The sequence below is a fragment of the Ptychodera flava genome (assembly GCF_041260155.1).
Source record: "Ptychodera flava strain L36383 chromosome 3 unlocalized genomic scaffold, AS_Pfla_20210202 Scaffold_27__1_contigs__length_13241970_pilon, whole genome shotgun sequence".
In the NCBI taxonomy this organism is placed as follows: Eukaryota; Metazoa; Hemichordata; class Enteropneusta; family Ptychoderidae; genus Ptychodera; species Ptychodera flava.
In genome coordinates, this window is record NW_027248281.1 from 5,619,187 (window position 1) to 5,647,010 (window position 27,824).

Consider the following 27,824-nt stretch of genomic DNA (forward strand, 5'->3'; position numbering starts at 1 on the left):
CAATCGCTGGGAAAACATGGCCTGGGCTACTAAAATTCCGAATAGGTTTGGACGAAATAGGAGAAACACAAGAGAAACTATTATAAATGATTTTAGGTTTTAAAAATTCACCGACTTGAACCAAGTCTAGTGCTGAGCCTCCCTTGTTGTAAATGTTGTGATATTCATCTTTGCATACTTAGTTTGAAGATATCCCGAGGACCAACCTGAACACACCTGGCATATTTTATCAGCGTTAAAGGTTCATCGGATACTATCCACGCCGTCAGAAAGATAAACAAGATTGAAGTTTTGACCATTAAATCTTGGAAGAGGTGAGCCGCCAAAATGGGGATAATGGGCATGCCAGTTTGAAAAGTGTGAGTAAAGGTAATACATGCTCCCTCCGACAATGGCAAATAAAATTGGCACATCTCAAGCACTAACGAAAATGCACATTACATATCTGATGGCCCTTTCCCAAATTTGAACAGTAAGTTAATAGCCAATAGCTCACACAGCTGTGCACTTGTTTACAAGAATACACTACCATGCTTGCTGTGATTGGTCATCGGCCATGACACGTGCTGATGCACCATATACTACTGCAGAGGTTTCACGCAAGCAGTGGCAAGGGGTGCTGTATATTTGGCTAATGAACTGTCTCAATTGTATCGCAATGGTTCTTGGCCCTTCTTGACGACGAAATACCCCTTGAAGCTGTTAAATTGTGATAAGAAGGACAAATAATTAGTTTTCTTTTAATTGCATGGACTTTGCAAACGTTTTCTAAGACCTGTTAATGTGTTAAGTACAAACCACGACAATGCAAATGATTTGTTGACGAAGAAAACGTTTATCGCCGGTATGCCAGGTAGGAGTTGCATCGGGGACAGATATTGGAACTCTTAACTTTAAAATTCCTTGGATGGTATTCTCTAGTTTTGTCATTTTCAGAACTTGGAGAAGAAATGCAATATTCGCCAGGAAAGCCTTCCTTTTCGTGAAAATCAAAAATTTAAATTTATCCCCATGGAGTTAACATAAAGTAACCATTTGTAATCTAACAGGTCGGTAAGGTTTCAGTAATTTCTTTGTTTTGTGTCAACTTTGCATGGAGATCCCTGAATTTTAAGAATGATTCAAAGTTTCCCCCATACAAATGAAGTGTTTCACATCTGTACGACATGATTCATTCTCTCTCATAAAAATGGTTAGAAATAGACTGAGAATTATGAAAACCGCAAGTACAGTCAAACTATTTTTACTTCGGCTGTATCATAATTAGAGTTGATAAACCCACCAAAATACTATTGAAGTAGCCCTGCAACGTCAAGGAAATCCCATACCATGAACCAAAAGTATTATGGGATATTATACAGCTTCATTCAGCTTTGGTCTCTCATTATACTTCTTTACTTACGTGGCTTTAGATACAATAAGCAAGCTCCTTCATCATTTATTTAAAAAAGGAATCGAATTCTGCATAAATTGTTAACATCGTGCTATATCTGTCACTTTGTTTCACGCCCAAACCATGACATCATAAGATGAAATTTAGCTCTATCCATCTGTCTTTCAATCACTGATATCACCGGTTTGTGTCTCTGTGTATAACATGTAACTGACAAAGAGCCGTTATTGGTCTTACCGTGGGCTCAGTTTGATACAAAGACATCGCTCTGTTAAAAAGACGACTTTTTACAGTAAAGTGCAGCTGCTTTAACTGAAAAATCAATAATTTGTCCAAAGTTATCACTTAAAAAATTACAAGCAGTCAAGAATTAAATAAAACACAGTTTTCCTGTGTTGAATATGAATTAAACAACATAGAAATTCCCATCGCTTTAGCACTCAAAGCGTAAAATCAATTACAAGTATTTGGATTCTAAAAGAATCGATACTAATTTGGAAAAATCTTGTCTATCTTTACTACATAGTCTCCATTTTGATTAGGTTAGTCTTCCCTTTTCTTGGTTTGCCACGAAAAACTTTGAACACACTGAAGGTTACGTCTGAGCGACTTTGTTATCACAAATAGAAAAAAGAGTAGAATTTTTACGTAATATACGCGAAATATGAAACGTACTGTCTACAATACGTTTCCCTGTTTCTTTTCTGCCCCAGCTTGTCTTTCTGTATCTCTTTTCACTTCATTTCCACGTTTTTTGCATGTTTTAGTGGTGCCTGTCACTCTACACTTCCGGCTGAAGTATCATTGTGTAGAATTACGAATGTTTATAGTATGTAGCTGAAAGGGTTACGTACTTTTCTAAACGAAAGACCTTGCAATTTGAAGCTGATAAGATGTACATATGTGAAATCTAATAACATCTTTAACATGAAAATGGTGAAATACTAATTTCCCAGTACAGTATTAGTACAGTAGCGTACAGAAGAGTATACACTACACTACACAACACAACACTACACAACACAACACTACACTACACTACACTACACTACACTACACTACACTGCACTACACTACACTACACAACGCAACACTACACTACACTACACTACACTACATTACACTACACTACAGTGCACTGCACTACACTGCACTGCACTACACTACACTCCACTTCACTGCACTGCACTACATTGCACTACACTACACTGCACTGCACTACACTACACTACACTACACTACACTACACTACACTACACTACACTACACTGTACTACACTGCACTGCACTACACTACACTCCACTTCACTGCACTGCACTACACTGCACTACACTACACTACACTGCACTACACTACACTGCACTGCACTACACTACACTACACTACACTACACTACACTGCACTGCACTACACTACACAACACTACACTGCACTGCACTGCACTGCACTACACTACACTACACTACACTACACTACACAACACAACACTGCACTGCACTGCACTGCACTGCACAGCATTGCATAGACTCTCCACAGTCGCTGTGCCTTGTTTTGTGCGCGCCCACGATGGGCCTGCATTCGAAGACGTGAGTGTGCGAGACACATCGTGTTCACGTCGTGTCTTGCTTTCTTCGACTTTTTTGCATTTATCTATGCCAATTCGTTCTCTAATGGGATTGAGATCTTGTATGAAGTATTAGTGCGTTGACCTGTTGTATTTTGGACATTGCCTTCCTTCTACTTGGGGAAATTTTGAAGGATTTTGTCTACATTTTGCTGTCAAGACACACGAATGGTGGATTCTAATTTGCATCATAATGTCGACCGGTGATGGACAGGTTTTGGTGAGTGAAGACTCTGCCACTGATTCACAAGACAGTAATGATGATGATTGTGAACAGTTTCCATCTCAGAATCGTGAACTTTATCATTCGAAGCATACTAAATACGCACTTGATAAATTTCATCGACTACCAAGATCAAATTGGGTCGCAGATCTTTGTGCAAAAACGAACAACGTTGTCGATGAAATTCATAAGTTACGTAATGACCTTTTCAACCTGGCACAAAAGATACCTGCCTGTCCAGCTGGCATTCTTGCACGCAGACTCAACCGAAAAAATTCAAAATCCACAGTCAGCGAGAAACTGCTGGAGGATTGCTACGACATTTGCAAGTACCTCGACGAAGAAGACCCTGCGGTTATTACCCCATTACTAAAACAAGGGCATACAGCTTCGAGTCAAACCATGCATCTTATCTACTCTGACGGGGAAGAAAACGAAGACCATTCCGAGCCTCCCAGCGACGTTTTGAATGTCCATACGGAAAAACACGTGTACAAGAGACAATATCGCATCGCTCATGGCAGAAGTTCTGGCATTAAAACAGCAACACGAAAAAGACGTTGATAACCTAAGAAAAGAAATTGAACTACTCAAGAAGTCTTCTAGCAAGATCAAATCAGAAGTGGAAAATACGAAGTCAGCGGTGTCCAGTTTAACGAAAAATATCGACGCTATTCGAGTGAGACTCAAGCATTTGAAGCAATTTCTAAATCACAACTAAAGCTCATAAATCAGCAAGTGAAAGAAATTCAAACGGACTTAGACATCCAACGCAGTTCGAATGAACAGACTTTATCGAAACTGAAAAGCCTAGAAAAGAAAGTAACTAAACATTCTCCGCGTCAACCAGTAGATGTATCCACGTCGCCTAGTCCGTGCCTACCATCTACCCAGTTATCACGTGTATCTGACCAGGCTATGAAGCCGAATGAAAACACAACAACATCCGCTGAAAGCATCAGGCGAGCACTAACTTAGTGGCATCACCGGGAAGCGACATCTTGATTTCGTCTGGTGTTGAGCAGACTTCTGCGCCAACGAAGAATCACAATTCGCGGGATTTGCCAAACAGTGATAACCCAACCAGTGCGCCAGGTCCACTACCAAGAAAGTCGACATCGTATGCTACGTCAGTGTCGGCGACATCCGCAATGGAAGCCCGATCATTACCTGTGCCGTTAACAGATTCGTCTACTATCGCAAGGAACGAGGAGACTTCGAAAATTAACACTGATATTGTATCTGAATGGTCTGAACAGACCACTTCTGTTCGTCCACGTGGCATACGTGACAAGAACTCTACCGACGACAGCCTTACTGATTTTGAATTTGAAGGTGTTACCAGTGTTCGCTCAAAGACCCGCAGAATGTACGTTGGAGGCATTAAGGAGGGCACTAATCGTGAACAGATTGAGAGACATTTGATCAAAAACAACATTCAATTTACTATGATAAGAGTTATCACTAGCAGACGCAAAGGAGCCGTCGCTGCCAAAATAAATGTATCCTTTAATCAAGTTAAACTTCTCCTTGCCGACAACTTCTGGCCACCAAATGTGTTCTGTAGGCCATGGCTGGGAGAGCAAAAGTTCTCCGAACAAATGAAATCAAATAATGCACAGATAGATAAAACAAGTAATGATTATCGTAGAAACACTGATGAAGGCTACTAAAAGCTTGATTCCATTATTTTTGCTTTTTTCTCTCCTACTGTTAATGACTTGTCCTATAACACAACAATATGCATTGCGATTGGGTTGCTGGAATGTCTGTGGTGTTATATCTACAGTTCCTTACCTTACCAAAATTTTGCAAAATATCGATATTCTGGCTATTACTGAACACTGGCTTTTTCCACATTCATTGAAATTTCTGAACACTGTTGATTGTAATTTTACTTCATTTGGAGTAACTGACAGAGCTCTAGATGCTAGCACTACTGACTTCTCTTTACGTGGACAAGGTGGGGTAGCTTTCATCATTAGAAAGTCCATGTTACCTTCTGTTGATTATTTAAACTTAGAAGATGACCGTGTCATTGGTCTGCGAATTAACTGTAGTAACTGTGAACGTCTGAAAAAATGTATTTTTATCTTTGCTGTGTATCTACCGCCTGTTAATTACACGGTAGACTCTTATGTCGACTATGTTCACTTTTTGGAAGATCTTTACTCGACATACTCGCCTGTTGGTGACGTCATATTCCTTGGTGATTTCAATGCTAATTTGTTTGGGCCTCGTATGCCAGGTTTCCCAACTCAACACGTGAAAAGACGCTTAGTCAATTTATAGACTCATGCGATCTGCAACCAGCAAATCTCTTGAACTTATGCACTGGTCCAGTCGAAACGTTTTGCTCTTTTAGTGGACGGAGCAAGTCGACCATTGACTTTGTCCTCTTTCCACTTCACCTTATCGATTTATTGACAATGTGTAAAGTACTTGATGACGACACTTTAAATCTTTCGGATCATTACCCAATTCTCTGTTCTCTTAGCTTATTCATTACGAAAAAAAATCGGAATTTTGCTCCTTCCAGAAAACGCTTAGTTTGGTCAAAACTAGACCGCATCACAATCACAGAATCGTACACTAATTCACTATGTGAAAAATTAGACACTTCCGACTTAACTGAACAAATACTGTCTTGTCCAGTTGACATTGATCGCTACTCATCAAAATTAATTAACGTTCTACGTGAAACTGCCGACAACAATATTCCCTCCTCTCGTTTCAAACCATACTTAAAGCCTTATTGGAAAGATGTGCAACCCTTTCACAAAAAAGCGTGGGAGTTGCGTAATAAATGGATTCAAGCTGGAAGACCGAGAGGACTGCAACATGATACTTTCCGCAATTATAAAGAATCAAAAAGAGAGTTTAGGCGTGAATTGAGACGTCTACAGCGAAACGACGAACGTGAAAAGTACGAATTTATTGAAAATTCTATCGAGCTCGATCAAGCACTCTTCTGGCGCAATGTCAATTTGTGTAGGAAAAACAACTGCGATAGTTTTCCTATCTTGAAAGTGAACGATACTACAATTTCCGAGCCTGTTTCTGTTGTTAATGCTTTTGCGGAACACTTTAAAAAGTTGTACGAGCCAACAGAAGATGACAATTTTTCAAATGATTTTGAAGCTCACATTGATGACGTACTTGACAACCTTGTAGAAGAAAGCCATAACAATACCGAGATTATACTTTCAACACTTTCTCAGTTGAAGAAATCTTATGTGCAATTAGAAAGCTCAAACGTGGAAAAGCTGGAGGACCGGACTCCCTAACATATGAGCACATAATTTTTGGGGGACCATCTCTAGTTAACTGCTTGATGCGCCTATTCAATGCAATGGTTACTGTCGAATATATTCCTTCCTCTTTTAAGTCTGCGTATTTGGTACCCATTTTTAAAGGTGGTAACAAAAGCCGTTTTGACGTCTCCAATTATAGGGGAATCTCATTACTCCCATCGTTGCACAAATTATTTGAATTATGTATTTCTCAACGCTTACAGCCTTGGCTAATTGAAAATAAAATACCGCACTCCCTACAAGCTGGTTATCAATCCGGCCAAAGCACATTACTGCAGCTTTTTGTATTCTTGAGACAATTTATCACCATATTGAAAGACGCAGTAAAACATTCATGTGTAGCCTAGATTTTCATAAAGCTTTTGATTCTATATGGTGGAATGGTTTATTTTACAAGCTATACACCATGAACCTCAATGCAAAACTTTGGCGAATTCTGCGTACCATGTTCATGGACAAAACTGTCAAATCGCTCTTGGTACTTATGTATCAAATAATTACCCAATTTTCCAAGGTGTAAGACAAGGTAGCGTTCTTTCAACTACCTTATTCTTAATTTATGTAAATAATTGTTTGTTGAACTGGAAAATACTGGTTTAGGATGTTATATTGGTTCGTCATTTGTAGGGTCACCTGCCTTAGCTGACGACATTTCGATTTTATCGACTACACGCACTACTTGCCAGAGATTACTGGACATAGTTTGCAAATATTGCTCCAATTGGAGATTAAAACTCTCGTTGTCAAAAGCAAAATCATTGTTTTTGGAGAAAGTAACAGAGAACGCAAAAGACTGTGTAAGCATAGAAACATTTCTCTGTATAACTGTCGTCTTGAAGAAGTCAAGGACATCACTGTTATTGGCATGCGAATCACAAACACATTATCAACAATGGAACGTACACTTTCTGCTAGTAAAAAAGCTAGATGTTTAATTAATTCCTTACGTAGTGTTGGTATTGGACCACACGGTTCTAAATCCTATTGTAAGCACAGAAGTGTGGAAACGCATGTGTCTTCCAGCAGCCTTACATACTTGTGAGCTATGGACTATTACTAATATTGAACTGCAAATGCTTGAAAAGTGTCAGCGTTATGCTGCCAAAGTTATCCAAGGTTTACCTCCCAGAACACCCACTGACTTAGCTTTAAGTGCTTTAGGATTGATATCAGTTGAAGCTTACATGGATAATTGCAAACTGCGTTTTTTTGGAATGCTTTGTAACTGTGATAATTCAGCCATTAGAAAATGTATATTTTTACAACGTCTTTTGAATTTAAGCTTGCTTCTGTTCAAAACTCTCGGGGATTTATTCCTGATATTACGAGAATTTTGTCAAAATACAACCTTCTGTGTTTTTTTGATGAATTTTGTGCAACAGGGTATTTTCCTCCAAAAGCAATATGGAAAACTATTGTAAAGGAAGCTATTAATGAAAAAGAGTATACTGCTTGGAGACAAAGGCTTGAAGGAAGAGAAGATTTATCTCTTTTTTCTCAACTGCACAAAAAAATCAAACCTCTTTATTTATATACTGTATTACGTAACCTCCCGCATCGCAGGTTTACTATTTATAGAATTGTAGCAGCTCTTGCATTACCAGCAGATCTTCTATGTACGAAATGTCAGTGTGCTGTTGAAAATTATTTAACCCACTTGCTCACTTCCTGTATTGACACTACTGAATTGAGAGATGCTTTTTGGACAACAGTATTTGATAAGGTTAATGTACATTTTGCTGTAACTTTATTTAACTTAGACGATATTGGGTTTGTTCTTGTATTTTACAAGATAACAACCACAACTTTCAACAACCACACGAGTACGAAATATTCCAAGAACTTGCCTTTGATTTTATAAGTGCGTGCTTGAATGCTTGGTAAGCGTCTGATGTAGTAAAGAAAATACATCTCACATGATAACTTATATCTTTTTGATGTAAACGAGCTCTAGATGTTTGAACATTTTAGCTTATTCAGCTGAAAGAACGATCTCAAATGTAATTACCTCTTTTTTTTTCATTTAATTTGCATCTGTATGAGTTTATTTGTGTGTTGTAACTCTTCTCTTTCTTGAGGAGGAATAAAGAAATAACAACAACAACAACAACAACAACTACACTACACAACACTACACTGCACTGCACTGCACTGCACTGCACTACACTACACTACACTACACTACACAACACAACACTGCACTGCACTGCACTGCACTGCACAGCATTGCATAGACTCTCCACAGTCGCTGTGCCTTGTTTTGTGCGCGCCCACGATGGGCCTGCATTCGAAGACTACGCTATGCAGGTGTGAACACGCGCTGCCAGACACAGCGACTGTCCGTTTTTGCAAGGGTATGAATATTCATAAGGGTAGTGACCTCAAAAGAAACACCTATCTAACTGGGCGGAGAGAATATATACTAGTAGCCGGTAGACCTATATACGTGGTATGTTTTTATTTTTTATTTTTCATTTTATTTGGCTATGCTACTTGTCATTTTTGTTTTGATTAACGGGTGTGTGGTGTTCTATAAAGTACCCGGATCAGGCAGAAATCCGACCGGTCGCTTGCAAGAACGTCCAGACCCTGGGATTCGCGTCGCGTCTCTGAAGGGCGCGCGTGTTCCAACAGGGGAGAACGCGAATCGCAGGGTCTCTGCCAGACTAAGCAGTGCACTGCACTACACCACACTACACTACACCGCACCGCACCACACCGCACCACACCACACCACACCACACCAAACCACACCACACCACACCACACTACACTACACTACACTACACTACACTACACTACACTTCACTACACTAATAAACTACAACTTGAGGTACATGTTCACATGAATTCATTTTCAAATACAATCACAACAACGTTTGTGTCTTGCCACGAAACGGCGCTACCTGCATGGTTTATGGTTTCTTGTCTAAAGCACACTGCATGAAATAATAAAATCTGACCAGAGTCTCAAACTACAGGAAAAGAACACCATACGGTGAAAGTTTATGATAAACTAAACGAATCAACTGGCAAAATTTCTAACCTGTTCTGCTCATCATCCTCACTTTTACAAAGTTTGTAAAAACGATTTGTCAAATCTTTCGACATGTACATTCATTACCAAAGTGCTGATGGACAGCGCTCGTACACATATGTCAACAGTGGAAGTCACGAATCTCCGTTTGCATTTTTGTTGACCATAACGTATTCATTTGGATTCGTCATGCATTCGAGATGATATTAGCAATTTAGTTCTGTCAGTGGTCACGCACTGAATATTTTTGTCAATGCATGATTAATTTCTTTCTGAATATCTGAGAGTAAAAAACAGCATTTTCCCATTTATTTAACATTCTGAGTTTTTGTTCTGAGGTATGTCAGGGGACTGCAGGACGATCCAAAGGAAAGCTGTAAAGGACATTGACGCACATTGTTTAATAAATTGGTTCATTGGTATCGTCAAAAGAATATCAGACAAAACATCAGCCCACACATGTAGGTGCATACTGCATGCTATCGTAAACACAGAACACCGTGGCCTGTTTCAAAGGGACTCATTCAGGCATTCTAGAACCAGACTCAAATAGGTTCTAGTAGACCATCTGCAGCATATAAAATTATAAATAGGTAGAACATCGACGATTCTTACAAGGCGTATCTGTTTTATAAATTCTTTTAAACGAAACATATGATATAAAGCTTTCTACGGTGAGTCGTGCTTCGTTCGGGTATAAATTTTACAGTGTTTGGTTCAAATCGCAAGGTATGATAGCCTATTTAAACAATGAACAGATATAAACCCCATAATGATTCTATAAAGGTCACACACATCCAAGGAATAACTAATTTAACATTGAACTGTCATATTTCATAATTCAGAATAACATGCGGATGTCAACTTGTATTTTTGAATTAGATACGCGACTGTTGTCAAATCTATCGTTTTTTGAAATTGAAAATATTCATCCATCGAGGAAGAACTTAGTTTTAGATCGGAGAAAAGCATAAGGCCAAGAAACTAAATTTTCTTTGCAGCTTTGAAAACAAAATTATGATTTTCTTCTTCAGCAAAATACTGATGTCTTGAGAATTTCAATACTTGTATCCCTCTGGCGCCTTCTACATCACAAGACATATTGACATGCATTACTACATCGTTCATTTTTGTGACGTCATGTGATTAAAGCTAGCATTGTTTGTCAAGTAAACGAGACTGTAAACTTCCTTCAAGACCTACTAAGATGCACCCAATGAATAGAAACAATATGATCTACAATATGTGCCAACACTCCAAGGTAGTATAGGGATCTGTGGCATTTTTGCCTTTGCTGCCTTGACTCGCTCCGTTTCACATACGCGAGGACAAAACGCCATTGAGTTAAAAAATTATGTTTCCGGTAACACACCTTCGAATATTTTGGCTGGTAGGTCAGTCTTATCATTGTTTTGTTGGCTAAAACCCATAAAATACGGTACAATTTAGAGAATTGACGATTTTTTTGAAAATTAAAAAAATGTCTTGGGTAGGTCGGACTACCGGAAACACGTTCGGGTCTTGGTCTTACAGTCGTGGGCGACTTACTTTGTTAAGCAGGTGCTAAACTGATCCCTCCCCTGCAATATTTAATACTGTGCATGAGCAGCGATATTCAATGCACTGTACATGAGTTCTTCGCGATCAGTCAACGTTAAGTCTTTTCTTGGTTGAAATGTGGGTATCGCAGTCTCGATAGCACCAGTAATTGCATATAGCCTAGGTATTATCAATGCTCCCTGTCGTAAAACTATTCATTGGTTTTTTAGTCAAAACAATCATTTCATCTTTCTTTTTATCAACTCCGTTTCCATCTTGTAAAATAGTACACACATGGCGAAGAGGGACAAACCCTGATCGCACATAATTCGAATATATTCCACCGAGCGTATTCTCGAGATCGTGTCAGATACCACTGTCATATGCATGAACCCTGAAAAGGCAGTTATCGTCGGCTCCGTGACAGAATGCGATCGGTATCGTAATATTCTTCTTAGTGTGTGCGCATATCAGCGTCGCCATGTACGATCACCCTGCCGTCAAGTGTACAAGGCTGCATGGACATACTCAGCGTAAAGCCATCCATATATTTTAATTAAGGTCGTATGCGCCTCGAAAGTGAGAGACTTCAATTTTTGGTCAAACTTTGTTAAAGGAATCTGTCAAACATCCTCTTTCAAATCAAGAATAAAAATCTGGGGTCACCATGCAAATTTTGGTACTAGAGAAACAAATTATCCAAGATTTACGGATATTTAAAAATAAAAATGGCCGCCATCCATGTGTAAATTCTATAGAGAAAAAATAAAATTTTCGAATTTCGCAAAACTGAGCCGGTGAAACGTTTTGGTACACCAAGAGCTTTAAAATGAACTCCAAAAAGTATATCAGAAAAGAATTGTAAAAGTTTGAGAGTCCGAATGTCTGTCCCCGAGACGCGTTAAGCTTGCTATACAGGTAACATTATTTTATGTCCGTGATTAAGGTAAAACCAGGCCTATTTTATCTTGCCTACCATTCTGAACACACACCAACTTCATCAGGTAGACACACAAATGTTCATACATACCCTGCTAATTCCAGATCGATTTCAAGTGAGAAACACACAAACACTAGTGCATAACGACCTGACCTTATGAGCAGAACTAATTAGAAATACCATGGAGGTAGCTCCTTCTACCTCCATGGAAATACGAAGTTGAAATGTATGTAAGTACATATGTTTATATTTCATTATAGACTTATCTTCAAAACACCATTAACAACAACAACTGACTAATTACTAGACCGTGCTGTGTTTGCATAGCTGATATAAGTCTCACTTCTGAACGGCTTGGGAGAAGGATGCAGTCTCAAAATTACACTCTATACCTCATATTTGTTATGTATCATAAGGAAAAGTTTGAAACTTTGATATTTGCAGTCACGTGACCTGAACACATCCTCAGCTTGTCAATAAATTGTTAATACGTGTAACTCGATGACGGATATTGATATCATTCAGCGAGGTCGTCGGAAGTATCGGTGCTCACAAGCGAATGTTTGTTAAACAATGTCATTACTGAAATGTCAATATTGCAATGAGCATCAGTTGGTCAAATTCGCATTAGGGTTTTTGACATTTTACTGAGTGAAACCTGATATGTTCGTTTGAGTCGATGAAGAAAATACGGCAACCTGACTGTTAGGATTTAGGACACTGGTGTAGATGGCGCTTTTTTCGACCCAATGCACTGATGCTCGACATATTCCTCTGCGTTCGCATAATGCCTACGTCTTTCTATAAGGAAATCCTCTCTCCAAAGTTGCAAATCTTTATAAACATAAAATCATCTTAGATTATATCATAAATAACATCAACAATTCATGTTTCATGTATTGCCTGGACCGCAGGACCGATGACTTCAGCTACCGTCGTTTAATCAATATTTGTTCCACGAGTTCCAAGCGATCATTATACAGTGAGAAAAGTCAACAAACAGACACAAATTCATTTTCTTTAGAAGTTTCTCTCTATACAAGCTCATATTTTCGATCGGTCATGCTATTTCTTTATTGTGGGTCTGGTATGACTTATTGAAACCAATTTCTGTTTGATTAAGGAACGATAATGCCCCCAGGGGGACAGATGTTTCGGAAAAAATACAATTCTTCGAAATCTCATACTTCTTTCTGCGGTGCTCCATATCAAAAACTGGATAAAAGAATGGAGCCTTCGAGGTTTTCATGAAAGTTAAAGATAAGATACACACTCATCCTGAGGAAATATCACCTAGAAAAGTGCATTTTAAATAGTAAATACTAATCAACATACGTCAATGCCATCTTAAACTTGAAAAAAATGCAAGATGACCCATTTCATATCGTTATGCGAAATTTTTGTTCAAAATTCCCAATACTGGATCGAATGTGGCATTTCAGATGGTTGTATTATTTGCCCGAATAGAAACAGCATATATCGCCTTGAATTGAGTATCATAAAACCTGTGGGGTATCCATGGCAACGACACAATATTTCGTCAGTGGCATTTCCTATTCGCCACAGGAACAAATATTTTTCTGATGTTCCTGTCAGTTTATGCGTCTGTCATTGGGTTTCCTTTGCCGCTTCTCGAAACATTTTATGATTTTGTCGAAGTATTGTATGGTTTTCAAAGTTACTTTCACATTTCACGAGTTGTCGTATGGTTTCCTGCGATTTATGATTTTTGTCACTTCAGGGAGAGAACAGCTTTTGAAAATATTAATTGTTCATGGTTGTAACCTTTAAAAGTGACGTCAAAGAACGAAAGACACGATAGGGACTTAAGAAAGTTTACATTTTGTGTAAAGTTCTGTGTAACTTATGTCGGGAACGCTTTACAATAGGACACGGACGAATAAGTAAGACTTCGAATTCGGTTGACTATATCCCATAATGTTGATCTGTGAATAGTGAACATAGATTCACAGATCCATAATGGAATTGTGTGCAAAGTTCAACAGTTATAACTCATATCAAAAACACTCCCCTGTAAATCACACATCAAATTATAGCCAGGATAAATACGGGTTAATTGGGTTTTCCAGTAATTCGCCACTTCTAATTCATAGGGGTCACGGTATGCCGTATTCAGACACGATGGTGTCCATTTTTATCCGTCAGAAGAAAATTGTAATGAAAATTTGTACCATTCTTGAGGTTGCTAATTCAGCAAACAACACAGGCGATAATTGTGATTGTCTCACAGTCTTCAAACACTCCCAGCAGAATATTTACATCAAGCAGTGGAGAACGAATTCAATTTTTAAATACCCCAAGTGTAGGTAAAGCTACATCCGAATCAAAAAATATAAAAGTACAAAATTGAAAGTCCCTTGATGACGCCGATTTTTTATGACGGTGTTAATGAGGGGGCCGCGGGCCTCGAACGGAATGATGCAGTTTCAGTCGTAGATAAAGGTTTTTGATTCGGACTTTGATTTACTTGAATTTATGGTGATTAGGACTCAGTATTTGCTGCACCAAAGGGTGTAAAGTGTAAGATGAACGCTCATGACTGCGGTATTTACGAACTGGTCATTAAACCACGGTGACTTCACCATAATTTTTAATCCTATCTGCGGAGAGCGATCACGTGGTTCATGCTGCTTATCTCTCGCCAAATGCCCTTGGCGAAAGGGTGAGATCATGTTTTGTCTAAATAATGCATCAAAACATTGCAAAACTTGTTGAAACAACATTTGATGGACATTCATGATGGATTTATGGAGCATGAAAAGGTGTCGAAATTATTCCTCTGGTAGTGGTTCGCATGCTTTTTACAGAACTCTCTTTTACGTTGTTAGCCTTGTCTATTCAAATTAGATAAACATGTTTATGCCAGCATAAGCCGCATAAACGCTAGAAGCGAGGACTGCGTTCCTTTTCGAATATGCTTACAAACTGCAATTTACCGGTGGTACACATTATGTTTGAAAAGTCCCCCTAAACTAAAAACACAGTGAGAGTGACAGTCACTGAAGGAAGACAATTTTCACGAAAACAAGGATATCTCTCACTGCGAGTTGTCGTTGAAAGGCAACCAACGCCGATATTGTAATCCCCATCCTATTTTACTGCAGACATGTCTTCAAAATGACTCAGCTGAATTAGTTTTGAGGCCATCTCAGACAGATTTTTTAAAAGCAGAGGGTATGCAGGATCAAAATGTCAGAAAATAAAATCTTCCAGGGAAGTTACTTTACTACATTGCAAGTTATTGATGCTGTGCTCGGACATTGACCATCGAGGGTCTATGGCTCGGAGAAGTGTTTTAGCATTCACAGCAGAACAAGGTCGATCGACACTCTTTAGCAACAGTAAAATTGCGCACATGCACACGTCACTGATATGAAAACCTAGCTTTAACTAATGTTTTACGGCTGGGAAGTGTGCCTTCACGATAAGCGCCGGTATAATGTGATTTCAAAAAAATGGAAAAGTCCATGGAAATTTGCCGTGTAAATATTCTTCTGTAGTTCTGTTTGATGCAGATCATCGCTAGTGCAGTCAGTCAGAAATAAAGTCTTACACCATGGAGCTAGGAACGGATCTTGCTCCATGCTTACACGGATACGTTTTACCGCTGTATAAGCCGCTGATGATCTATACGCGTCTCGGTACACATGGTCAAGTGCCAAATGTGCTATTGCGTTGCACGGCCAAAACCGGTATCGATTTATCACCGTGACAGTCCCTCCTCCAAGCAAGAGACGTCCTTTTCTAGCTCCATGGGTCAACACATGGAGGTAAGGGTCAGTCAGTATCGTGTTGAGAAAATTGAGGGTGAGTATATCATGGTCCGCATTGCCATAATGCTGACCAGAAAATTCATCGTCAATAATCCCCTCATTATCTAATACTGTGAGCAAACTAACTTCATCTACACTTCGCCGCGAAATGCATACAGGTGGCGCTTTTCGCATCTGATTAACAGGCTGTACAAGTTAACATCGGCGAAGTTGTAATGTCACTGCGCGTGGACAATCCATCGCGACCAATCACAAAGGGGGTATTGTGTGAAACAGAAGATCTATGAAAGCAGAAATATGAGAGGCAGTAAATAAATAAAGAAATACAAATCGTCTACTTACTGTATCTGTTTGTGTTAACTGATAAGAGGAGCTGAAATTCACGCTGTTGTCGACCTGCACATTGAACTTTAATCTGTCGAAACAAAATGAGACATTATTATCCAGTCGAAGTCATGAATGGGTTCATTAACGATAGATGATGGTGCAGCAATTAATTAAGATCAATTGAAAGCAAGGATTGAGCTCTCCCTACATATTTGATCACTTTATCATAAATTGTGCATGTCCAGGAAGTCAATTTGTTCGTTTTCGTTTGATTTCTAATTCACTCCAAAGTATGAAGCAATTTGAAAAATTGATAACCTCATCAATGATGACCTCTGATTATTGATTTCAAAGGTAACGAAGAAATATTACACAGCTATTATTTGAAGAATGGCGATTATACAAAATGTAAAGCGCAGTGTGAAATGACCTTAGTGCATTGTTACGACATGATCCATGGCAGATGCTGCTGTGAAAACAAAATGCCTGATCTGAGAATATTTGACTTACGGAAAGACAGGAAATAATCGCTTTTGAATTGCATCCCTGAAATTATCCGACAACAAAGGGACATATTGCGCGAGGAAGGTGACACGGTCTTTGCTTAATTTTGAGTACAAATGACGTCTGAGTGACAATTATGATAAGGAGTGAATTTTTTAGAAGTTGGTTATTGAAAGAGCGGAGTCCCCTCTACCGTTTCCATGGTAACCGGCGTGTATTTCCCTGTATCGCTACATTATTACGTAAAGTCAGAACAGCGCTTTCATTATATCAAAGAATGATTAAACAAGGGCATCGTGCAAATAGCTGAAGCCAAGTTGTAAGTGGTCACTGTATCATGTGCATCAGTTGAAGACCGCACCATACCCTCTTCTAGTCCTTCCAATTATGAATTCAATAACTCAAAAACTGATCATACACGGCATAAACCATTCAATATTGAATCACCATCTAGAGCAACAAGTTATTTTGAGATATGTCGATCCTTGTAACCTCTTAGGTGATAGAACGGGAAGAAAACCTATTTTGCAGACAATTACCCTTTGAGTAATATCGCCTCATTCCAAATGGTTAGCATAGACCAACTGACAACCCGCGCCCCAACTAGGAAGATTGCATATTCAAATCACGTTTGGCAAATGTTAAACACCAGAAACGAATCTTTAGGTAGGGTGACCGGACGAGAGGCCCTCCTATTCCCTACAATGGGGCTGACACGAGTTTTCTGAGAGTGAATGCTCGAAATCGAGGGCTTAAAGGGGGGGCGGGTAGTGATAAATTGTACAAATTCACCTGAAGTATGCAACAGTCGCGCACATTTATGTCTGTGAACAAGGTAATGACGTGAAAATCTTGAAGTTCGTCATGAACACATTTTGTCAACAAAAGTCAGAGGGGACGCCATCTTGGAAGTCGTTTACTCGCACGCGAACTTGAACGGTCGCTATGAGAGATCGCGTGAACGGAAACAGTTGCATTTCACAGTGAATGTTGTGAAGACTACGAAGTCAAGATGAGTGGAAAAATTTCCTAAAAAAGGTATTTTTTCTTCCGAGAAACTGCTGACGAAATTTGTACTTTGAAACGGCTATGACTTTTGGCATAATTTTCCAAGAAGGGAATGGCCATGCGGGAAAATTGTACCTTAGATATTTTTCTACTTGTTTTGTGCTCTAAAAAGGCTCAGCTATGCAGCGCAAATTAGCGCCCACGGTTTTCCTAAAGCAGGAAGTAAGGTTCGCAATAGTGCCGTACTTGAACAACGTGCTTTTTCATCCGGCCGTGCGCACCTGTCTCTGACCAGAAACAATGGCTTGTATCCATGATACTGGAAACAAAAAGGTCAGCGTGAGGACAATCTTCCATTTTCTTTCACTGGACTTATCAACCCATACAATATTCTCACAGAAATAATTTTGAAACTATCAATGCACCTTTCACCGGATTCATTATTGTACAGTTAGTCATCTTTGAGCCATTTTAACAATATTTGATCCGATTTTTGGTCACACTGTCTCATTGTTCCTCATTACAATATTCTAAGGGAAAGAATTTGGAAACTTTGATTTTCCAGAGGCTGCCAAATTGTGATCATGCTAATTAGCCAAATTATTTTTTCAGACTTTGTACCAACACTTTCAACAGGTGCCATCAAGATTTTGGCAAAACATTTCAGTTTTAAAAATCGTCCGGTCACCCTACTTTAGGTTGTTTTACCCATATGCCACCTTGAATAGCATTGTTGTGATATCTTTCAAATATTCTTAGCCTCTATGGGCATTTAATTATTAGGGACTATTGAAATGATATTTAATAATTTTATCATCGCCTTTAAGTCATTCTGCCCAGCGTTCATCACCGAGTCTTCGGAGCGCGTTATCATTGGACTGACTGCGAAGACCGGCCGCGGCTACCAAACGCACATCAGTGGCGACGGTGCGTTAGTTGATGGTTGGTTGCACTCTCAGGAAAGAACCTTCGCGACAGCGACATCTGCTGTTACTGACTGTGTTTAGCCTAGTCAAATAGCCTGATTTACCCCGGTTGACATAGATTGTGCAAAAGCGACGCGATCATACCAAAGACTTTGTTGCATGACGGGATACCTGAGACTAAGACCGGCCATCAACCGTAATTTTCTAAAGTTGATGATCATTAATTTCTCTACACACGTAATATGTGGATATGTGGCGTTGGATGCCGCGTTCAAACAAACACTAAAACGTGCAAAAGTTACTGTTTGACGGTTGCTGATACTCAGAAAACGATGCAATGGCATGATTTTAAATGTCGCAATGTCAAGAGAGTGAAATGTTGAATGGGTCCCTGCTGTTGAGACCAGGGGGTGAAATGTTGAATAGGTTCTCTGCAAGACGCCCTTGTTTTGTCTTACAAAAAGCAAACCATGGCATCCGACATTTAGGGACACTTGGAGTCGCTGCAGGGAGCGAAGAGAAATGGGCCGAGTGGAAAGGATGATCGTATAACGTGAAACGTATACACTGTCAATAAGGATGTGAACAACCTGGTACTTCAACACAACACTACTGTACAACAAGTTAGATTCTTCTGTAAAGAGGTAAAGGTGAGCTTTTTTATACGTCACAACGAAGTGTAATGCGATTTTTCACTGAATTTCAGTGAATGTCTGACTTATAGTAGGCAAAGCAACAAACACTCATTGCGTAAGCTCAAGTCCATTTCTAATGTCACAATGTCAACACTGCATCAATTGAATAGGTGAGAAAAGATGGACTCGGCCTTGAACGCTAACATAAATGTTCAGAGGCCAAACACCAAGACTGAATATCATTGCGTAAATGTTTCATTACCAGAGAAGGTTAATTAGGCCTCTCAGCTAGGCGACTGTCTCAGGCCTCTCAGCTAGGCGACTGATGCCGTATGTTGTGGGTTCGAATCCGATTGAAAACTATCCGTATTTTCTATCCTGGGTCGGTAACACTGCTGGTGGACAGAATTGTCCCCGAGGTTATCGTTCGCCCAGTTAAAGCGATGAAATTCGTTTCTTCGCTTCGATAAAGTGTGTATGTGCGATGTATGATAGTGAGCATGCGTGCGTGAGTGCTTCACGAACTCTACAACGTGTTGAAAGGTCTCAGTCAGAAAAATGTAACAACTTAGCCGGCTATTGAACCACTCTTTTTTGGGAGTGGAGATTTAGCCGACTGGTTCTGTCTCAGGCCTCTCAGCTAGGCGACTGATGCCGTATGTTGTGGGTTCGAATCCGATTGAAAACTATCCGTATATTACATGCATGAGCGCTTAGTCGAGAATGATCTTATCAATATAACCATATAATGAATACATTATACAGGCTACGAAACAGAGCACTTTCTCTTGTAAAATGTTGTTACCACCATTAAAGCCAGCCTGGCCACGATTTCGACTTCGGAACTTCAGACAAGTGTAAGTTACAGAATGATTGAACGGATTTCGGCGGGACTTCAGGTCTGACGTTAGATTTGACGAATTCCCGATCGTTCTTCTTACTCGTGGTGTCGATCATGGCGCAAAGGCAAGTACGCTAAAAGAAGTAATTGATGCATCTTAGGTTGCACTATATAGGCCTAATACTAGTACTGTTGGGTATATTTTGGACAGGTCAATAAAAACACTTTAAATTCAGTAGGGCTTAACTGAGAACTTTCTTCACAGCGTATCTTTCATTGTTTTCATTGGACAAACGACTTGGCATTTTACACGAAAAAGGTCATCTCGAATTTTTTTGAGATTTTTTGTTATTGAATAAAATAACTCTTAATATCGTACAGATAAACGTAACTGCGTCTTTTACTTTTGATGTGTCACGTGTTCGCAGAGCCCTGTCTCCAACTGGTAATTCTAAGCATGACAGCGTGTCGTTAACAGTTTGATTAGAGTAAATAGTAGATTTTGATTAAAATGTGTATAGTTAACGATTTGTTGATGTAGATAATTTTGGTATACGTCAAGAATATTCATAGGGCCCATTAGTTTGAGACCGCGCGCGGTGCTTGCGTAGGCATAGCGATTGAACAAGCTGTCTCGCTGTGAGCAGCTATCGTCAGCTTTCCGTAAGTGTCGAATTGATTAATATCTGCATCAGCGTATGAGCTGAATTAGGAAGGGCAGCGTGTTGTAAGGCCATTGAATATAGTAAGGCGCAATATTACCAGCCACACATAATAATCTTGCTTGAAACGAATTCGAAGTTGAAGTATTTTTGAAAAACGCGGCGGAGAACTACCGCGAATAGGTTATCATTAGCCCAGAGTCAACACCAGTGGACTGACAACGTTAAAGCCATGAGAAATGATTCAAAAATCAAAAAGAAGCAGTGTTTTCTCAATACTCACGTTCGATGTCAAATATTTTCAACAATACACGTTGGACGTGCTCATCTTCCTAGCGCTTCTGTGATAAAATGAGATACGGAGCTCGGGGCTCTCTATTTCTCTCTCAAGTCTTCGCTCAATGAACGCAACCCCTTTGTCATGTTAATGACAATACAATGATGCATCAATTTATGCAAATTTATTCATGCATCATGTGATTTCCTTTGACGCATGCAAAACACTTCTCTTGAAGAGCGTGAGGTAATATTCTTGCACGCGTGTAGTTTCGAATAGTAGGCAATAATGAACGTGGACGCTGTTGAGAGAAAAACAAGACTCGTTGACACTAAACCATGACGAGACAGATAATGAGCATTGACCGGCCATGACTTACCTTGTTTAGAATTATTAATATCATTGATTTGCTTGTTATCTAAAAAGAATAGTCCAAAGGCCAGTAAAAACAGATTAGTTGCTTTCCGGACGCTTAAAAGGACTCGGAGACAAAATGATCGCAGCGTATACTTTACAGGGAGCACGCTGGGAGTTATTTTGGGAAAATTACATCAGATGGAAAATTTTATGACAGTATAAAGCAATGTTTTCTCCGCATGTTCACTGAAATGGGCAAATAAGTTGGGGAGCAGACTTGACATTTTAGGGCAGAAACAATAGCAAATTCACAGGTCACTACACTATGAGCTTGGGTCACCATCAAATGGGCGTATTTGCTTGCTCTGTTTGTGCGCGATTTTCGCGCTGTCAGTAACTTTAAAAGGGCAGAAAATGGCTCGAAATAGTGCGCAATTTGCGCCATTGCGATGTAGAGAGAAAATCGCTGTATGGCATTGTTTATGGTCCTCTTTCGTGATCATCGTCATTTTCATCTTCACAAAATACTCATAAAGGTAAAACAAAGAAAAAATACATTTGCAGATGACCGGTGACCTAGTGCTGGGCAATTATCTAGAAATACTAACGACGTGAGAAATCGCCAGTGTATGTCTACAAGATTCCCTAAACTGCCAGTGTACGCCTACAAGTTTCCCTAAACTGCCAGTGTATGTCTCCAAGTTTCCCTAAAATGCCATTGAAGGTAAAATGCGCCTCGACGACAGATATTCGGACTTTCAGTGTTTTCAATACTTCTCTGATCTACAGCTTATGGGTATTTATTTTAAAGTTCTAGGAGTAAGGAAAAATTCTCGAAACTCGAAAATATTAATTTCCCCTTATTGCGTTAACACAGAAATGGGAGTCATTTTTGAATGTTTAATCGGTAAATGCTGGATATATATGTTGCACTTTTACGAAACTGTGTACGGTGCCCCTGATTTTTTTAAATTTTGATTCAATAAGAGAATGCTTAAAAGTTTTATGCGGGAAATTTGAGCAAAAGTGTTAAGTCTTTTACTTCCGATGCGTATACAATCTTAAAGGGACAATAGCTGTAAATTTTGATGATTTTCCCCGCTATTTTTGTTTTGTATATCAATTACAGGCTGTTGTTTTACTCCCCAAAACACGTTGAAAAATACACAATATTTTTTAATCAACATAGCGTCTGTACGTGAAAATGCTCTGTTATTGTTGAAATTTTAGAATTTCAGTCTGGACCGAAATTCACTTGCCAACAATGCTTTCTGTACATGTACAGGCTGAGGTGACAAGCTGAATACTGTGTATCTCAACATGCTTTTGAAGTAGTACAAGAAACTGCAGTTGACATTAAAAACGGAAAAAGGTAGAGCTACAGTGCCCTTCAGATATGCCGCATCAATCCATGTCATTCCTGAATGTCTTGCCAAAGCTGCTACATTGTTTACTTACAATCACCTATTGTATAAATAGCGTCATGACATTTAAGAGAATGTCATTTTTAAGTCAGATACATGATTAATGCTCAGATGGCCACACGATAGTCTGCGCTCAAATTTTAATTTTAATCTGTTAATGGATTCAGATACACATCTGAAAATTCCAAAACCAATTCATATAAAACTTGGGACCAGAATTTAAATTATTTGTCTGTTTATCCCGAAAATCTCAAGCCAAATTCAGAGCATTCATAATAAACTACTTTTAAGCCCCATTGAACTTGCAATTGCAACCATTGAACTTGCAATAACAGTAATTCCTTTTGTCACTGAGATATCATTATCTTGTCTATTTCGTAATCACGTCCGCATGACACTTTTGTAACGCCAATATTTTTCATCCAAATAAAATTCTAATGTGTCTTTTCACCCCGAATACTGTCCGAGATTTCTCTTTTTTTAAATGTGTTTATGTTTGATGTTTATCAATTTTTATACAATTGATTGACATAAGCACACCTTTCAATGATCTTGTACGATGATCTCTTCCCTTAATTTACCCTCTTCAGTCATTTTAACAAGTTTTATATGTACATTGTCACTATAACTTTTACTACGAGGTATACGTGTTACTTTTTTATCATTACGGTGCATTTGTTTGTTTGCACCTGTGTATGTTTTATTTACCTTCTTCTGATGTTCCTCCACGCGTACCACAAAATGCGTTGAACTCAAAGCAAGCGATTTCAACAATTTGAATGGAACCACTCCTTTATAACACTGGACTATACGGGAAACAAGTAGAAGGAGATTCATTGGCCAATTTCAAATACCTGCTTATTGTCAAAATAAAAATTGCGATGTGACTTTCTGCAGTGCCATGTTTGTCTCTAGTAATTTGTAAAATGTATTTGGCGTGCAATAATTGAAGTTAGGCAGACAGGTATGTCCAGGCTATCATATGCAATCCAGCTCATCGTAAAATCACATCCATGAGTAAAGATCTAAGTTTTGGGTAAGAAAGAAGCTTTAAACTTGAAAACGTCTCCCGTTTTTAAAACTTAATCTAAATGAGAATGCTTTAAGATATTCCACAAGAGGGAAGACTACGATGGCCGGTGAAAATTATGTGGTTGCACACCACAACCTAAAAGAGTTTATCAAACAACAATGAAGATGATAATGTAATGACGATGATGTTGATTTCTTGTCAGCAGCGCCCCTCCGGCTGCCACTTATAGACAAGTTGAAATGTGTATTTGTATCAATTTCTACACATTTCAACTTGTCTATAAGTGGCAAACCTACTGGGGAAATGACAGAAGAGGAAAACACATGTATAAGACGCAATATGGAAAATACACTAAATTACATCGATAATAAAAGCATTGGCGTTTTAAAAAGGAGAGAAGAATTTTTAAAAGGTTATAATCAATGCTATGCAGATTTAAAAGACGGGAAATTCATCCAGTAAAAAATGTCATGGTAACTTATTATGATGATTGTGTGGTAGATGGTCACTATAAACTGTGCCAGGCGTTTCATTGGTATTTGGCTCGTTAACAAAATATTGCTGCCTAAAAAAAACTGCCAACAACTCATTAGCAGGTAATGGATAGAAAATAACCGTGACTTTGCAATAAACAGCTAAATTGCGCGTCAGAAATATGGAACTGACATTCCTGTTGCACAAACTGACTACTTGACTAACCACACAAGTCGTTTTTTGACTTGTGATTTCTGGTTGTCCACAAAGCACTCTTTTGTATCGGTGTGTTTTTTCGACATTGGATACAATTTCCAGCAGCGGATTTACTGATGTGTCAAACAGATGTATAGGCTAATTGAATGAATGACCTCTATCGATGATCCAGACAGCTGCTAATAATTAACAAGACTCGTTAGAAACTGACACTATCTAAAATGCAGCACATACTAGGTCGATGTGTTTTGCCATATGTTATACATGTCGTTCTTAAAATCACACTCTGTCTAAAATTTCGTGTTTTCGAGACTATCTCGGAAGCCGACTGTGTCCCTTCAAGTGATACATCAATCAGAAGTGTACAGATGAAACTTTGCATGGTATCATTTTTCTTTCAAGTGCCAGGCTTAGATAGATCAATGACACTACGGATAGTACACCCCTTTCGCCATTTAATAATTGCGTCGCCAACTCTCAACAACCGACACTGGCAAATTCACGGTACTTGATGTCGTATTCCATACAGCACGTTAAAATACATTTGAAAACCTCAAAGAATTTGCATAGACCCGTCAAGACCTTCGCGAATTTTAAGACGGTAAAACACCGTTAATGTTTGGTGTTACAGTTTTCAATTTATGACGAAAGAGCCGTTTAATTCTGATTCCAATATTTTTTCTGAATGAAACGGTTTAGCAGAAAATAATTTAATCAATGATTCGGTTTGCCTTTCACCTCCAGAGAATAATCGCGCATGCGTGGTATACTCAGTGATTCGACGGATCCTAAATAAAATATAATTTCCAGACTTCCAGTCCCTGTCATTCGCAACGTACATTCATGATCACAGCGCATTTAGGAAGGAGTGTCAAAAGCAAATTTAAGACATATTACAAAGCCATCTTTCTCAAGGCACTTTTGTTTTGTGTCTGATATTCCGTGGGATGTGAACTACCCGGGCCAACAAAAGCTACCAGTTCTTATGTTTTAGCAAATGCTGAAGTGATATTGAGATGCACGAGTGAGTGATCGTAGTCACTTAGCGCAGTCCAATGTGTGTCTAAAATAGTAGGTATCAACACTTGGAGCGTTATTCCATATGTCAAGCCTGTGCACTGGTTACAAACATGTCACGTGATGGAACATCTGCCATGTTCACATTGTCGTGAGAGCCACGGTCTCAGGATGAGAGGGATTATTTTTTCCCTATGAAAGCTTAATATTACATCCGATGGATGGTGTACTTGACCATGATGTTCGGCATTGTCACCTTACAAAAGTTGCTGGGTCATAGTGTTCTGCTATATGTGCGCGAATCTGGAGCTGAGACGGTACGAGTTTGTTACCATGGCGATCATGAATCAAATCGCGCAGAAGATTGAATTTTAGTGATCGACACCAACTACAAATAATTTGATAACTCAAAGTTTCCGAGAAATATGCGGTAAGATTAATGGACACCTGATGAAAGAGTTATTTCAAGTATGTTAACATCGCACTTTTAACAATAGATCTTACCTGTATTAGCTACATACAGCCTACGTCAGTTGCGTAAAGGCACTCGCGTTGCGCGCGTGACGGACGTAATTACAATCAACAATACAGAAATAGTTTTCAATCCAGGATATCAGATAAAATGTTGTTGTGACTCTACCTACACGATTTTTGAAAAAACGTGTATAAACCGAAGATGGACAATCTTCTGTGCTTGTAGGTAGATTTCTGAAAGGAGTAATGTCATTTTTTTGTAATATTTTCACTATTTCGTTTTGATTAACCCCAATCGCTAGTTTTTTTTCTGAACTCGAGGCATATCGAAACGCCAAATATTCATCTTGTCGGAAAAGTGTACATTCTTGTTTACATTTGAAGTGTGGACTGAAATTCACGTTTAAACAACAATTTATAGCGCTATTGACAAGAGGAATACTGGGTATCTCTTCATACTTTGGCAAGTAGAACAAGTAACTGTAGTTGACATAAAATCATGGAAAAGGGTCATCAGAAGTTAGAGCAAACGTCCCTTTCAACACGAATTGCGATCAGAATTGCGTCCCTCTGTGAGTCAGAACACAGCGATAGCCATGTTTATCTCCACCATTATTTTCAATGAAATGGAGGGTGATCTAAATATTTGTATTCACAGTGAAGAAAAGAGCTACCTGCCTTGGAAAATTTAACAGCCAGGGTATACATCACTTCAGACAGTCAAAGTGTTTAAACTAAGTACACCCAAGGGAACTATAACTACAAGTTACTCACCGAACTAGTCATTTTTGCTACCCTGCCGTGAACTCAATACCGAGAATCGTTACACTATCGTGTGAAAAAAACAGGAAGAAACATAAATGACATGAAGTTTAAAATAAACATTGTTCTCATTGACAAGTTGCGTACTACATGCGCAGCACTGATTTGATCTATAGGTAATTGACTGCAGTCCTTTGGAATAATAAGGACCCGGATTACCGGTAAGCGCTCTTTTTGATTCTGGAACACTAATCTTAGCGTTACTGTGATTACAGCAGAATTACGATTGTCGACTTTGTTCAGGACTTACACACTCAGTGTTCAATGTTCGTGCCATGCATTTTGAAATCTCGCTAAGCACAAGGTACTTGTTAATTACTAATCAGATGTTCACATGGATATTTTTTCCGAAATCTGATTTTCAGGATTTAAATTGCTCTATCCATTCCATTTGCATTTTTATTTGGCAGGATAAAGACTGGCCCATCGACGCCTTTAACGAGAGTTTTTTCCATGTCTGATTATTGTCCTAATGAATGAAAAGGCACACTGCTCGGAATATAAATCGCAAATTATTTTGTGTGAAAAGCCATTTATCTTTGAAATAAGCAATTTTATTCGATGTCACGTGGTCTGGGTTACCTTGGGCTGAAAACATCCATTAGCATCCTAGAAACAGTGATGATTTGTATTGTATATGCATCGATATATTATTGCATTTGCAACCAGTAATACATGTGTATGGATGGATGGATGGATGGATGGATGGATGGATGGATGGATGGATCTATCTATCTATCTATCTATCTATCTATCTATCTATCTATCTATCTATCTATCTATCTATCTATCTCTATCTATCTATCTATCTATCTATCTATCTATCTATCTATTTCTCTATCTCTCTATCTGTCTGTGTGTCTGTCTGTCTGTCTGTCTGTCTGTCTATCTATCTATCTATCTATCTATCTATCTATCTATCTATCTATCTATCTATCTATCTATCTATCTATCTATCTATC

General features: G+C 38.9%; 1 protein-coding gene and 1 long non-coding RNA gene across 6 annotated transcripts in view; both read right to left on the bottom strand.

Annotated features, from left to right (window-relative positions):
• Positions 1–27,824, bottom strand: part of LOC139126325 (uncharacterized) — a 426,578-nt gene that overhangs the window by 247,691 nt on the left and 151,063 nt on the right. The window lies entirely within an intron of this gene.
• The window catches only part of LOC139126451 (allatostatin-A receptor-like), a 179,713-nt gene that overhangs the window by 12,349 nt on the left and 139,540 nt on the right, over positions 1–27,824 (bottom strand). For 3 of the 4 annotated variants that reach the window (XM_070692506.1, XM_070692508.1, XM_070692505.1), the window contains 2 exons: positions 21,052–21,346; positions 16,208–16,280 (listed from right to left, as the gene is read on the bottom strand). The gene's annotated coding sequence lies outside the window, so the exon portion shown is untranslated. The remainder of the gene's footprint in view (positions 1–16,207; positions 16,281–21,051; positions 21,347–27,824) is intronic. The other variant, XM_070692507.1, reaches the window with a different exon arrangement.